Raw genomic sequence first — 14,302 nt, forward strand, 5'->3', positions numbered from 1 at the left:
CTATCCTCCAGTCCACAGGAACTGATCCAGAGTCTATAGCGGCCACAAGTTCTAGGCCCACCTCCTTGTGTGCTCTGGGATGGGTATTCGCCTCCTTGAGTACTCTTTCAGGTCGAGACCCTTCTTCGGACTAAGAGTCAAGGGAGAGGGAATCGAGAGATATGATAAGGTACATAGAACAAATTAATGAAAGATTTGCAAAAAGACAGATCAAAGCCCGCAACGATGATCAAGGAATTTTTCTCACAGCCAGCAATGAGCCATTTCCTCAATCATCATTGCCAACTTTGAACTGTCTTTTTGATCTATCTTTCATTAATTTCATTAAGATATGTACCTTTTCATATCTCTCAGTTCCCTCTCCCCTGACTCTGTCTGAAGAAAGGTCTTGACCCAAAACATCACCTATTGCTTTTCTCCCGAGATGCTGCTCTCCAGAGTTACTCCAGCTTTATGTGTCAATCTTCAGTGTAAACCAGTTCCTTCCTACGCAATCAAATGAGAATATTTTGGAAATAGACTTCCTGTGAAAGAGGCAGTCTGATAAATTGCAAAAGCACAAACATGCACTCTGATAATTAAGGACCCATGCCTGAGGTAATTGTGGAATGGCATCAGCTGGAATTTGTACTTGTAGATTTATAGTGGTGCAGGAAGGAATTGCTGATGCTGGTTTGAACTGAAAATAGACACAAAAAACTGGAGTAACTCATTGGGTCAGATAGCATCTCTGGAGAAAAGGAGTGGATGCTATTTCGGTTCAACACCCTTCTTCAGACTGAGCCAGGGGAAATGAAAACAAGGGATATAGAAAATACGGTAGGCGGCGCGACTCTCGTCAGCAGCGGCCTCTGCAGCCCGTCTGCGTTTTTGTTGTTTATTGTCTATGTTTTTGTGTAGTTTTTGTTATTTTTTGTTGGGGTGAGTGTGTGGGGGGGGGTGGGGGTGGGGGGGGGGGGGGGTGAGGGTGGGAGGGAGGGGGGTAACTTTTAATCTCTCCCTGCACGGGAGACCCGACCTTTTCGTTGTCGGGTCTCCGTTGTCGTTGGGGCTGCAACGAGGAGCGGCCTCCAACAGGAAGCCCCGGGGCTCTGGTGCCAATGACTCACCTCACTGTCGAGGAGCTGGCCGAGTCCGGAGCGGGTGGAGCGGTGTTGGAGCACTGCTGCGCTGCGGCCCGACCTCCGGAGATTCGGAGGCTGCTACTGCGGGTCTGGCGGACGGCGGCACCTGGAGCCCGCGGGTCCCTGGAGGGAGACCGCTTTTCAGGGCTCCCGCAACGGCGACTTCTCCCGCCCGAGTTGCGGGGTTGAAGAGCTCTTGGAGCGGGGCCTCACAGCACCGTCCCGCGTGGCTTGGAATGGCCGCGGGACTCTGCGAGCGCACGCCGGGGGCTCCAACACCAAGACCCGGTGTGCGACCTCGCATCACCCGGCGTGGCTTTAATGGCCGCGGGACAATCGCCATCGCCAGCCGAGGGGCTTTGACTTTGACTCTGACATCGGGGGGGGGGGGGGGGGGGGGGGGGGGAGTGCAGTGGAGAGATTTGGACCAGCGATGTCAAGGATGGTAAATTATGTTGTGTCTTGGGTCTACAAATGTTTGGACCTCAAGAGGTCCAAATGACAAATAAATTCAATCTTGAATCTTGAATCTTGAATCTTGAGATCAATGAATGAAAGATATGCAAAAAAGTAACGATGATAAAGGAAACAGGCCATTGGTAGCTGTTTGAGGCCATTGTTAACTTGCGAACGAGTTACAGACAATGAGACTCAACAAGACAATTTTGAAGCTAATACAACGGGTGGGGGAGAGGGAATGCAGGCGTTACTTGAAGTTAGAGAAATCAATAGTCATGCCATGGGTTGTAAGCTGCCCAAGCAAAATATGAGGTGCTGTTCCTCCAATTAATGTTTGGCCTCACACTGACAATGGAGGAGGACTAGGACAGAAAGGTCAGTGTGGGAATGAAAAGAGAAATTAACGTGTTTGGCAACCAGGAGATCAGGTAGGTCCAGGCGGACTGAGCAAGGAGTAATTGGCAATAAAGAACTAAGCAATATTTGGAAGGTATGCAAAGAAGTGTACAAAAGGTGCTTTATGGGTAACCAACAGCAGTGATGCAGTTATGCAATTCGTGAAAGTAAATGGTCAATAATTGTTTGAATAACATAGTGAATATTTGAGTTGTTTGAACTATTCACAATTAATAACGGAGTGGAGTTATTAGACAAAGTCGTTGTCTGATCTCAGTTTTGTTGTCTCTTACATTTAATTGGGCTTGGGTCCCTGACACTTACTTTGAATGTTTGCCAGCAAATGACTTCCCAAATTACTTTTCCTCATGTGTCTGGATTATATTTCATTTGTCACTGCTCTGCCCAACTTTACCATTGATCTATGTCCTATTATGTCTTCAGAAAACCTTCTTCGCTTTTAACAGTTTCACCAATTTTTGTGTTGTCTGCAAACATACAAGTTATACCCCCTTCCCCCATTCTCAATAATTTCATTTATGGATGGTTATAAACAACAAACTTGCCAGCACCGATCCCTGTGTACACTCTAGTTCTATGTTATCCCACTTTAGCTTCCTACATACTAGGGGCAATTTGCAGAATAATTTATATGTTTGACAGGGACTAGGCCTAAAGACGCTGTCTAAATGGACTTCGGCAAGGTCTTCGATAAGTGCATGAGACCACACTGGAACGTTGGATTATATGGGATCTTGGGAGAGTTATGCCCCTGTCCCACTTTGGAAACCTGAACGGAAACCTCTGGAGACTTTTCGCCCCACCCAATGTTTCCGTGCGGTTCCCAGAGGTTTTTGTCAGTCTCCCTAATGGTCAAAAGTGGTTTCCGCTGCTTCTATGGTCCGGCGATTATTTCAAAAAATTCAAAACCGGCCACAACTAAAAATAGGTTCCCGTTTTAAAAATCGGTAATTTTTTAGTCGATGCTAGTTGAAGGTGGTTGCTGGAGGTTGCAGGTAGTGGAAGGTAGGACTTCCACTAAAGTCTCCAGAGGTTTCTGTTCAGGTTTCTTAAGTGGGACAGGGGCATTAGCAAACTGGATAGAGAACTGGCTTGCGGAAACCAGGAACTGCACATGCTAGTTTACAAAAAAAAGACACGAGGTGTTGGAGTAACATAATGGGTCAGGCAACATCCCTGAGGACATGGATGGGTGACATTTCAGTAACCTTCTTCAGACTTGAATAGAGCTCTTAAAGATAATGGAGTCAGGGGATATGGTGAGAAGGCAGGAACGGGGTACTGATTGTGGATGATCAGCCATGATCACATTGAATGGCGGTGCTGGCTTGCGGGGCAGAATGACCTACTCCTGCACCTATTGTCTATTGTCAAGGAGGGTCCTGACCTGAAGCATCACATATCCATGTTGTCAGCGAATGCTGCCTGAAGTTACTGTAGCACTTCATGGTTTTTGGAGAATTGGCTTAATGGAAGGAAATGGAGGGTGGTGGTAGAAGGGTGTTTATTGGATCAGAGTTTTTGCCTCGGTGATTGTTGCTGGGGCTCATTGCTGTTTGTAGTTTATGCCTATGATTTGGATGAGAATATGAAAGGCATGATGAATATGTTTGGAGATGACACTTGTCGTGGCAAATGTTCAACTTTTCCAGTGTCCTCTGTTCCAGTTGCCATTAATACACAGGTCCAGTAGGAGTGATCTAACGCACACTCAATGGAACAGATCTTCCAGTCGTTAATTCCCGTTTAGTCAGATTTTTATTGAGGTAGTTGTACCAACAAAGAGATGAATGTATCAGGTTTTCCTAATTCTGCGTGCCAGTTGTAGCTGTTTGCTCTGTCCCACCTCTGGTGAGTACTGTATGCATTTTCTCCCATTGCCTGCCTCTTCCTGTCCCCCTATGCCCTTACATATACACTACCCATAGCATCTACGTGTGCCACCCCCTAATGTCCAAAATAATACTGCAAGATATACCTAAGCAAAATAATATGATATGCCAACAATGACTAAAATTTAGGAGATTGAGAGGGGATCTTATAGAAACTTACAAAATTCTTAAGGGGTTGGACAGGCTAGATGCAGGAAGATTGTTCCCGATGTTGGGGAAGTCCAGGACAAGGGGTCACAACTTAAGGATAAGGGGGAAATCCTTTGGAACCGATATGAGGAGAACTTTTTTTCACACAGAGAGTGGTGAATCTCTGGAACTCTCTGCCACAGAGGGTAGTTGAGGCCAGTTCATTGGCTATATTTAAGAGGGAGTTAGATGTGGCCCTTGTGGCCAAGGGGATCAGAGGGTATGGAGAGAAGGCAGGTACGGGATACTGAGTTGGATGATCAGCCATGATCATTGAATGGCGGTGCAGGCTCGAAGGGCGGAATGGCCTACTCCTGCACCTAATTTCTATGTTTCTATGACTCCTACAACACTAAAGTGGGTGATATTAGGGATAGTGAAAATGGTTATCATAATTGTAGAAGGATCCTGAACAGTTGGGCAGGTGGTCTGAGGAATGGTGGATGGAGTTTAATACAGATACATGCGAGGTGTTGTATTTGAGTAAGTCTTACACAGGCAGGACCTACACAGTTAATGGCAGTATTGTAGAGTACTTGGATCTGGTAGTATGGGTACATCGTTTTCTGAAAGTGTGGCACAGGTAGATAAGGTGGTCAAGAAGGCTTTTGGCCTTTATTGGTTGGGGTATTGAGTATAGACGTTGGAACATTACTTTACAATTGTACAAGAGAGGCCACACTTGAAGTACTGTGTTCAGTTTTGGTCAACCTGCTACAGGAAGAATGTCATTAAGCTGGAAAGAGTGCAGAGAAGATTTACGGGGATGTTGCCAGGAGTTGAGGATCAGAGCTATAGGGAAAGGTTTGGCAGGCTAAGATTTTGTTGCTTTGAGTGCTAGAGACTCGTGTGTGATCTTATAGAGGTGAATAAAATCATGAGGGGAATAGACAGGGTAAATGCAGAGTCTATTACCCAGGATAGAGAATTAAAAACAAGAGGAGAAATGTTTAAGGTGAGAGGAGAAAGATTCAATATGAACATGAGGAGGCAGCCTTTTCACTCAGAGGGGTGGTTAGATGAATTTCAGTGTGCTTATATGAAAGAATCTTCTGAACACTGTAATTCATGAGGTTAGAGAGATTTTTGTTAGAGGATGGAGTTTACAAAAATGAAACTGTTTCCGTCTCGACCTGTAGATTAATGGCATGGCAACAAGTAGCTTCTAGGAGTTGGGGTAGCAACGTTGATTGGAAAGATGTTGGGATACAACCAAAGATAGACAGTGCTGGAGTAACTCGGAGGGTCAGACAGCATCTCTAGAGAGAAGGAACAGGTGACATTTCGGGTTGAGATCCCTCTTACAACAAGAGGGTCTTGGTGGACCACACCTGGAATATTGCGTACAGTTTTGGTCTCCAAATCTAAGGAAGGACATTATTGCCATAGAGGGAGTGCAGAGGAGGTTCACCAGACTGATTCCTGGGATGTCAGGACTGTCTTATGAAGAAAGACTGGATAGACTTGGTTTATACTCTCTAGAATTTAGGACATTGAGAGGGGATCTTATAGAAACTTACACAATTCTTAAGGGGTTGGACAGGCTAGATGCAGGAAGATTGCTCCCGATGTTGGGGAAGTCCAGGACAAGGGGTCACAGCTTAAGGATAAGGGGGAAATCCTTTAAAACCGAGATGAGAAGAACTTTTTTCACACAGAGAGAGGTGAATCTCTGGAACTCTCTGCCGCAGAGGGTAGTCGAGGCCAGTTCATTGGCTATATTTAAAAGGGAGTTAGATGTGGCCCTTGTGGCTAAGGGGATCAGAGGGTATGGAGAGAAGGCAGGTACGGGATACTGAGTTGGATGATCAGCCATGATCATATTGAATGGCGGTGCAGGCTCGAAGGGCTGAATGGCCTACTCCTGCACCTAATTTCTATGTTTCTATGTTTCTATGTAACAGCTTGCATATTATTGCGGTGTAAATCAAGACTCCGCATGAATTTTTTAGGACAGATTTGGAAGGAAATTCCATAATCCCTTCTGGAAGGGATGCAAATCAATATTACCAAATATGGATTTATAGTAGTGGGATTTATTTGGATCAGTTTGTATACAGGGCATTCTTTAGGCTGTTGGCGTTTATGAGATTGAAGGGAAAGTTCAGTTTGGCACAGACATTGTGTGCTAAAGACCTGTTCTTGACCTGTACAGTTCTATATTCTAAATACTGTAGATGGTGTAAGTCTAAACCAATGGTAGAAAATGGAATCCTCATCAGGTCAGGGAGCATCTGTGGAGCAAGAACTATAACTGACTAGAGTTTTCTCCAATTTGGGCACAAGGAACTGCAGATGTTGATACTGATTTACAAACAAAATAGAAACAGAGGGGTGGAGCAACTCAGTGGGTCAGTCAGAATCTCCAGAGAAAATGGATAGGTGACATTTCAGACTGAGAGGGTCCTGACCCGAAAAGTCGCCTATCCATTGTTCTCAGCATTGCTAAGGGTCTTTAATGACATCCTCCTAGCTAATGATTCTGGTGATTATGTGATTCTTGTCCTGCTGGACCTATCTGCTGCCTTTGATACAGTGGATCATGATATTTTAGTAGGTTACACAGAAAAGCTGGAGAAACTCAGCGGGTGCAGCAGCATCTATGGAGCGAAGGAAATAGGCAACGTTTCGGGCCGAAACCCTTATTCAGACTGATCGGGGGTGGGGGTGGGTGGGGACAAGAAAGGGAAAAGGAGGAGTAGCCAGAAGGCTGGAGGGTGGGAGGAGACAGCAGGGGAGCTGAGGAAGGGGAGGAGACAGCAAGGACTAACAGAATTGGGAGAATTCGATGTTCATGCCCCGGGGGTGTAGACTCCCCAAACGGAATATGAGGTGCTGTTCCTCCAATTTCCGGTGCTGCTCGCTGTGGCCATGGAGGAGACCCAGGACAGAGAGGTCGGAGGCGGAGTGAATTCTGTTAGTCCTTGAGTCTCCTCCCCTTCCTCAGCTCCCCTGCTGTCTCCTCCCACCCTCCAGCCTTCTGGCTACTCCTCCTTTTCCCTTTCTTGTCCCCACCCCCCCCCACCCCCGATCAGTCTGAAGAAGGGTTTCGGCCCGAAACGTTGGCTATTTCCTTCGCTCCATAGATGCTGCTGCACCCGCTGAGTTTCTCCAGCTTTTCTGTGTAACCTTCGATTCTCCAGCATCTGCAGTTCCCTCTTAAACACATGATATTTTAGTATCTCGGTTACAGCACCTAGTGGGCATTTGTGGTAGTGCCCTGGAATGGTTCAGATCTTATCTGGCAGACAGAACTATGTGTGTAAGCCTTTCACTTAGTTTGTTTCGCCGAACACCTCCGCTCAGAAAACCTACCTGAACTCCCGGAACTCAGCACTTCAACTCCCCCTCCCATTCCCATCTGACCTCTCTGTCTTGGGTCTCCTCCATTGCCAGAGTGGCAACACCGGAAATTGGAGGAACAGCAGCTTGCATCCTGATGGCATGAATGTTGAATTCTCCCAATTTTGCTAGCCCTTGCTGTCTCCTCCCCTTCCTTAACCCTCGAGCTGTCTCCTCCTCATCCCCCGCCCCTCAGACTTCTCCTCTCTCCCATTTGTCCTTCCTTCTCCCCGCCCACCCCCCATCAGTCTGAAGAAGGGTTTCGGGCCCGAAACGTCGCCTATTTTCTTCGCTCCATAGATGCTGCTGCACCCGCTGAGTTTCTCCAGCAATTTTGTGTACCTTCGATCTTCCAGCATCTGCAGTTCCTTCTTGAACACTATGTGTGTAAGCCTTGCTGGTTCTGAATCCTCCTCCGCTCCTCTGTCATATGGGGTTCCACAGGGTTCAATTTTAGGGCCCCTGCTTTTCTCACTGTACTTACTTCCTCTGGGTTCCATTCTTAGAAAGCATGGCATCTCTTTTCATTGTTATGCTGACGATAGATAGATGTGCCGCTGAAGAAGAAAGATGCTTTCTCAGTCAAACCACTTCTGTTTTGTCTTGATGACATTAAATCCTGGATGGCCTTAAACTTTTTAAATTTTATTGAAAAGAAAACAGAAGTGATAGTGTTTGGTCCCAATGGCTCCCCTGAACCTCCCCCTGTTGACTTGGGTCCCTTGGCACTGTATGTGAAGCCAACAGTTTTAAACTTGGGTTTTAAGAGGGACAGTGATTTTAAATTAGATCGTCAAATAGGCGCGGTAATTAAGTCCAGCTTCTTTCATTTAAGGCAGCTGACAAAGGTGAAGCCCATTCTTGAACTACAGCATTCTGAAACAGTAATCCATGTCTTCATCACGTCTCGGCTGGATTACTGTAACGCACTTTATTTTGGAGTTAGCCAATCTTCCCTTGCACGTCTCCAGTTGGTTCAGAATGCTGCTGCTCCCCTGTTAACTGGAACACGTAAGAGGGAGCACATAACGTCTATTCTGGCCTCCCCCCACTGGCTGCCTGTGTACTTTAGAGTTCATTTTAAGTTTCTTTTATTTGTTTTTAAATCTTTAAATGGTCTCGCCCCGCCTTACCTCTCTGAACTGCTTCATCCCTACGCTCCTGCTCGGTGCCTCAGGTCAGCTGATCAGCTGCTCCTGGAGGTACCGAGGTCTAAGCGGAAGCTCAGAGGGGATAGAGCCTTCTCTGTTGCTGCTCCGGCATTATGGAACACTCTACCTTTGCACATTAGCCAGGCCCCTTCACTGTCCATTTTCAAAGCAAGTCTTAAAATCCTTTTCTATTTTCTATTCCTTGGCTTTCGCCCCTGCATGAGACTTTGCTCTTGTTTTAGTGTTTCTATTATTGTTTTTTTATTGTTTTTACTGTCTTTTAATGTTTTTATTGTTTTGTTTTATGTTTATGATTAGTCATGTACAGCACTTTGGTTGCAACAGTGGTTGTTTTTAAGGTGCTCTATAAATAAAGTTCTGACCTGCTGAGTAACTTCAGCAAATTGTCTATTTTTTGTACAATGTTGCCGTGTAATTTCAACAATAAACCACCAGATGGCAGAAGAGACTTTTATAGAGTCAAAGAGTCACAAAGACATGGAAACGTGTCAGTGTGGAAACGGGCCCTTTGGCTCAACTTGCCCGTGCTGACCAACACACCCCCTCTACATTAATTCCACCTGCCTGCCTTTGGCCCATATTCCTTTAAATCTATGCTATCCATGTACCTGTCCAAATGTTTCTTAAACTTGTGATAGTACCTGCCTCAGATATCACCTCCGACACCTTGATCCATATGCCCATCAAACTTTGTGTGTAAAAAAAAAAGTTGCCCTTCAAGTTCCTATTACATCTTTTCCCCCTCACCTTTAACCCATGTCCTCTGGTTCTCGATTCCCCATACTGTGGGTAAAAATTCTGTACAATTACCCTATCTATTTCTCCCATGATTTTACATACAGCTCTAAGATCACCACATCCTCCTTTGCTCCAATGAATAAAGTCTTCGTCTTCTCAACTCTCACTATATAGCTCCGGCTCCCGAGTCCTGGCAACATGCTGTAATTTTGGACAACCATTCTCACTATCTACAGTACCACCCACTTTAGTGTCATCTGCAGACTTGCTAATCATGCCATGTACGTTCTCATCCAAATCAATGATATAGATGACAAACAGCAATGGACAAGCACCGGACCCTGAGGCACACCACTAGTCACAGGCTTCCAGTCTGAAAAGCAACCTTCCTCGATCACCCTCTGCTTCCTTCCATGAAGCCATTTATCTATCCTTGGATCTCATGTGATCTAGCTAGCTAGGCTAGCTCTCCTTGGATCTCATGTGATCTAACCCTCTAGAGCAGCCTACCATGTGGAACCTTGTCAAATATATAACCATATAACAATTACAGCACAGAAACAGGCCATCTTGGCCCTTCTAGTCCGTGCCGAACACTTACTCTCACCTAGTCCCATCTACCTGCACTCAGACCATAACCCTCCATTCCTTTCCCGTCCATATACCTATCCAATTTATTTTTAAATGATAAAATCGAACCTGCCTCCACCACTTCCACTGGAAGCTCATTCCACACCGCTACCCCTCATGTTACCCCTAAACTTTTGTCCCTTAATTCTCAAATCATGTCCTCTTGTTTGAATCTTCCCAACTCTCAATGGCCTCGACTTTCTTTGGTCACATCTTCAAAGATGAAGATTTGTCCTTACAAGAATATACCAAGTCTGCAAAATGAATGAGAATTTGAGTAGTGAAGACACAAGAACCTGCAGATGCTCGAATCTTAAATAAGATTCAAACTGTATGAGGAACCTGACAAGTCAGGCAGCATCTGTGGAAGGAAATACACATACGATGTTTCAGGTCAGAAAATTCTACTTTGGTTTGAAGTACCTCCAACACACCAATGGCAGTGCATGGCTCCTATTTAGCCCTTCTCAGATCAGATTCAGATTTAGATTCAATCTTTATTGTCATTGTGCATTGTACAATACAGAGACAACGAAATGCAGTTCGCATCTCACCCAGAAGAGCGAACATAGATTAATGAGCAGCAGAATATATATATATATATGTACATGCACTAGTGCAATTTTTCTGGGGGAGGCAGAGTTAAGTAGTGTAACAGCCGCAGGGAAGAAGCTGTTCCTGAACCTGCTGCTCTGGCAACGGAGAGACCTGTAGCACTTCCCGGATGGGAGGAGGGTAAACAGTCTATGGCTGGGGTGAGAGCAGTCCTTGACGATCCTTCGCAGACAGCGCTTGGTTTGGACAGACTCAATGGAGGGGAGTGAGGAACCGATGATGCATTGGGCAGTTTTCACCACCCTCTGCAATGCCTTCCGGTCGGAGACAGAGCAGTTGCCATACCATACTGTGATGCAGTTGGTAAGGATGCTCTCGATGGCGCAGCGGTAGAAGTTCACCAGAATCTGAGGAAACAGATGGACCTTCTTCAGTCTCCTCAGGAAGAAGAGACGCTGATGAGCCTTCTTGACCAGTGTTGAGGTATTGTGGGTCCAAGAGAGGTCATCAGAGATGTTGACCCCCAGAAACCTGAAGCTGGAAACACGTTCCACCTCCGTCCCGTTAATATGGATGGGGGTGTGCATGCCACCCCTAGACCTTCTGCAGTCCACAATGAGCTCCTTGGTCTTCTTAGAGTTAAGGGCCAGGTTGTTGTCAGCGCACCATGCTGCTAGTAGCTGGACCTCCTCCCTATAGGCCGACTCATCGTTGTTGCTGATGAGGCCAATCACCGTTGTATTATCTGCATACTTGATGATGGTGTTAGTACCACGTACAGGTGTGCAGTCATAGGTGAAGAGGGAGTAGAGGAGGGGGCTCAGCACACAGCCCTGTGGAACGCCAGTGTTCAGGGTGAGGATTGAAGAGGTGTGCTTGTCTAACCTAACAGACTGGGGTCTGTTGGTTAGAAAGTCCAGTATCCAGTTGCAGAGGGAGAGGTCGATGCCCAGGTCGCTGAGTTTGGTGATCAGTTTTGAGGGGATAATGGTGTTAATGGTGATAATGCTGAGCTATAGTTGATGAACAGCATTCTCACGTAGGTGTCACTGTTGTCGCGGTGGGAGAGGGCGGAGTGGAGTGCCGTTGAGATGGCATCCTCCGTACTCCTGTTCTTGTGGTAGACGAACTGATAGGGGTCCAGTGTGGGGGGTAGGCAGCCTTTGAGGTGCGCCAGGACCAGCCTCTCGAAGCACTTAGTGATGATGGGAGTAAGTGGAACTGGGCGGAAGTCATTAAGGCTCGCCGCAGTGGAGTGTTTTGGCACCGGCACGATGGAGGTGGTTTTAAGGCGCATTCTAATCGCCTGCTAGAGTTCTTTTCTGCTCACATTATATTACATCTTCTTAAACATGACATACACTTCCTTTTTCTTCCTGCCTGTCCCTAACCTCCTTGGCCATCCACAGTTCTCCTCTCTTGCTGTCATATCCCTCCTCCTTACTGGTACATGCTGATCCTGTACATTGATCAGCTGGCCTTTAAACATCTCACATATTTCATCTGTGGACACCCAATAACAACGGTTCCCAATCTACCCAACTAGGCTCCCGTCTAATGATATTGTAATCTGCTTTGCCCCATTTAAGTGCCTTCCCCCAATATCTAGACCTGGCCCCCAATATCCAGACCTGTCCCCAACAAAACAATCATAAAAAAGGAATTTCTTTAGTCAGATTCACCACCTGCTGACTAAAGAAATTCCTCCATTTAAAACAAGGTCTCCTTTAAAACTACGTCCTACTTATTCTGAGGCTGTGCTCCCACAAGTGGAAGTGTTATCTCCACATCCATTCTATGCAGTCCTTTCCCATTTCGGTAAGCTTTAGTGAGGTCCCCCTCAATCTTCTAAACTCCAACGAGTACAGGTCCAGTACCATCAAATGCTCATCATATGATAATCTAATGGTCCACAGGAGCATTCTTGTAAACTTCCTCTGGACTCTTTCCAATGCCAGTACATCCTTCCTCACAATACTCTAAATGTGGGCTGACCAGTGCCTTATAAAAACCTCAGCATTCCATCCCTGTTTTTATATGCTAGTCTTCTTGAGATAAATGCATTTGCGTTCCTTCATCCTGATTCAACTTGCTAATTAATCTTTTGTGAATCCAAGTCCCTTTGCACCTCTGATTTGTGAACCCTTCCCCCATTTGGAAAATAATTAATTTATTTATTCCTACTACCAAAATGCACACTTTGCTACGTTGTATTCCATCTGCCACTTCTTTGCCTACTCTCCCAGCCTGTCCAAGTCCTTCTGCCGAGTCCCTGATTTCTCTACACTACCTGCCCCTCCATCGTGGAAACTTGGCCGCAAAGCATTTAATTCCCTCATCCAAATTATTAATCTACAATGTGAAGAGGAGCGGCCCCAGCACTGACCCCTGCGGAACTCCGCTAGTCACTGCCAGTCAACCAGAAGAAGTGTCCTTTATTCCAGATAGGTCAGGCTCATTTCCTCAGCCCTTCTCTCCAAAGACTATTGATCCAAAGCCTGAAGTTGCATCACTCATCTCAACTCAACTCAACTCAACTCAATCGTAATAGCAGTGCATTTGGAAAGCAGTGAAAGGATCGGTCAAAGTCGGCATGGACATCAGTTTTGGCTAACCTTCTGGCATTTTTGAGGTTGTAACAAGTAGAATGGATAAGGGAGAGCCAGTGGATGTGGTGTATCTGGGGTATTTAGTGTGCACAATTAGAGTACATAGTATTGGGGGTTGGCTATTGACATGGATAGAGAACTGGTTGGCAGAAAGGAAGCAAAGAGTAGGAATTAACGGGTCATTTTCAGAATGGCAGGCAGTGACTAGTGGGGTGTCGCAAATCTCAGTGCTGGGACCCAGTTATTTACAATTTATTAACGATTTAGACAAGGGAATTAAATGTGACATCTCCAAGTTTGCGGATGACACAAAGCTGGGTGGCAGTGTGAGCTGTCATGAGGATGCTATGAGGCTGCAGGGTGACTTGGATAAGTTGGGTGAGTGAGCAGATGCATGGCAGATACAATATAATGTGGATAAATGTGAGGTTATCCACTTTGGTGGCAAGAACAGGAAGGCAGTCATTATCTGGGTGTCAGATTAGGAAAAGGGGAGGTATAACGAGACCTGGGTGTGCTTGTACATCAGGCACTAGAACCAAGCATGCAGGTACGGCAGGCAGTGAAGAAAGCTAATGGCATGTTGGCCTTCATTGCGAGAGGATTTGAGTTTAGGAGCAAGGAGGTCCGTCCTATTGCAGTTGTACAGGGCCCTGGTGAGACTGCACCTGGGGTATTGTGTGCAATTTTGGTCTCCTAATTTGAGGAAGGACATTATTGCTATTGAGGGAGTGCAGCGTAGGTTCACCAGGTTCAATCCCAGAATGGTGGGAGTGACCTATGATGAAAGAATGGGTTGACTGGGCTTGTATTCGCTGAAATTTAGAAGGATGAGAGGGTATCTTATAGAAACATATAAAATTCTTAAAGGACTGGACATGCTAAATGCAGGAAAAATGTTCCGGATGTTGGGGGAGTCCAGAACCAAGGGTCACAGTTTAGGAATAAGGGGTAGGCCATTTAGGATTGAGATGTGGGGGAAAAAATTCACCCAAAGAGTGAATCTGTGGAATTCTCTGCCACAGAAGGCAGTGGAGGCCAATTCACTGGATGTTTTCAAGAGTTAGATTTAACTCTTAGAGCTAAAGAAATCAAGGGATATGGGGAAAAAGCAGGAACGGGGTACTGATTTTAGATGATCTGCCATGATCATATTGAATGGCGGTGCTGGCTCG

This window comes from Leucoraja erinacea, chromosome 12 (assembly GCF_028641065.1).
Source record: "Leucoraja erinacea ecotype New England chromosome 12, Leri_hhj_1, whole genome shotgun sequence".
NCBI lineage: Eukaryota > Metazoa > Chordata > Chondrichthyes > Rajiformes > Rajidae > Leucoraja > Leucoraja erinaceus.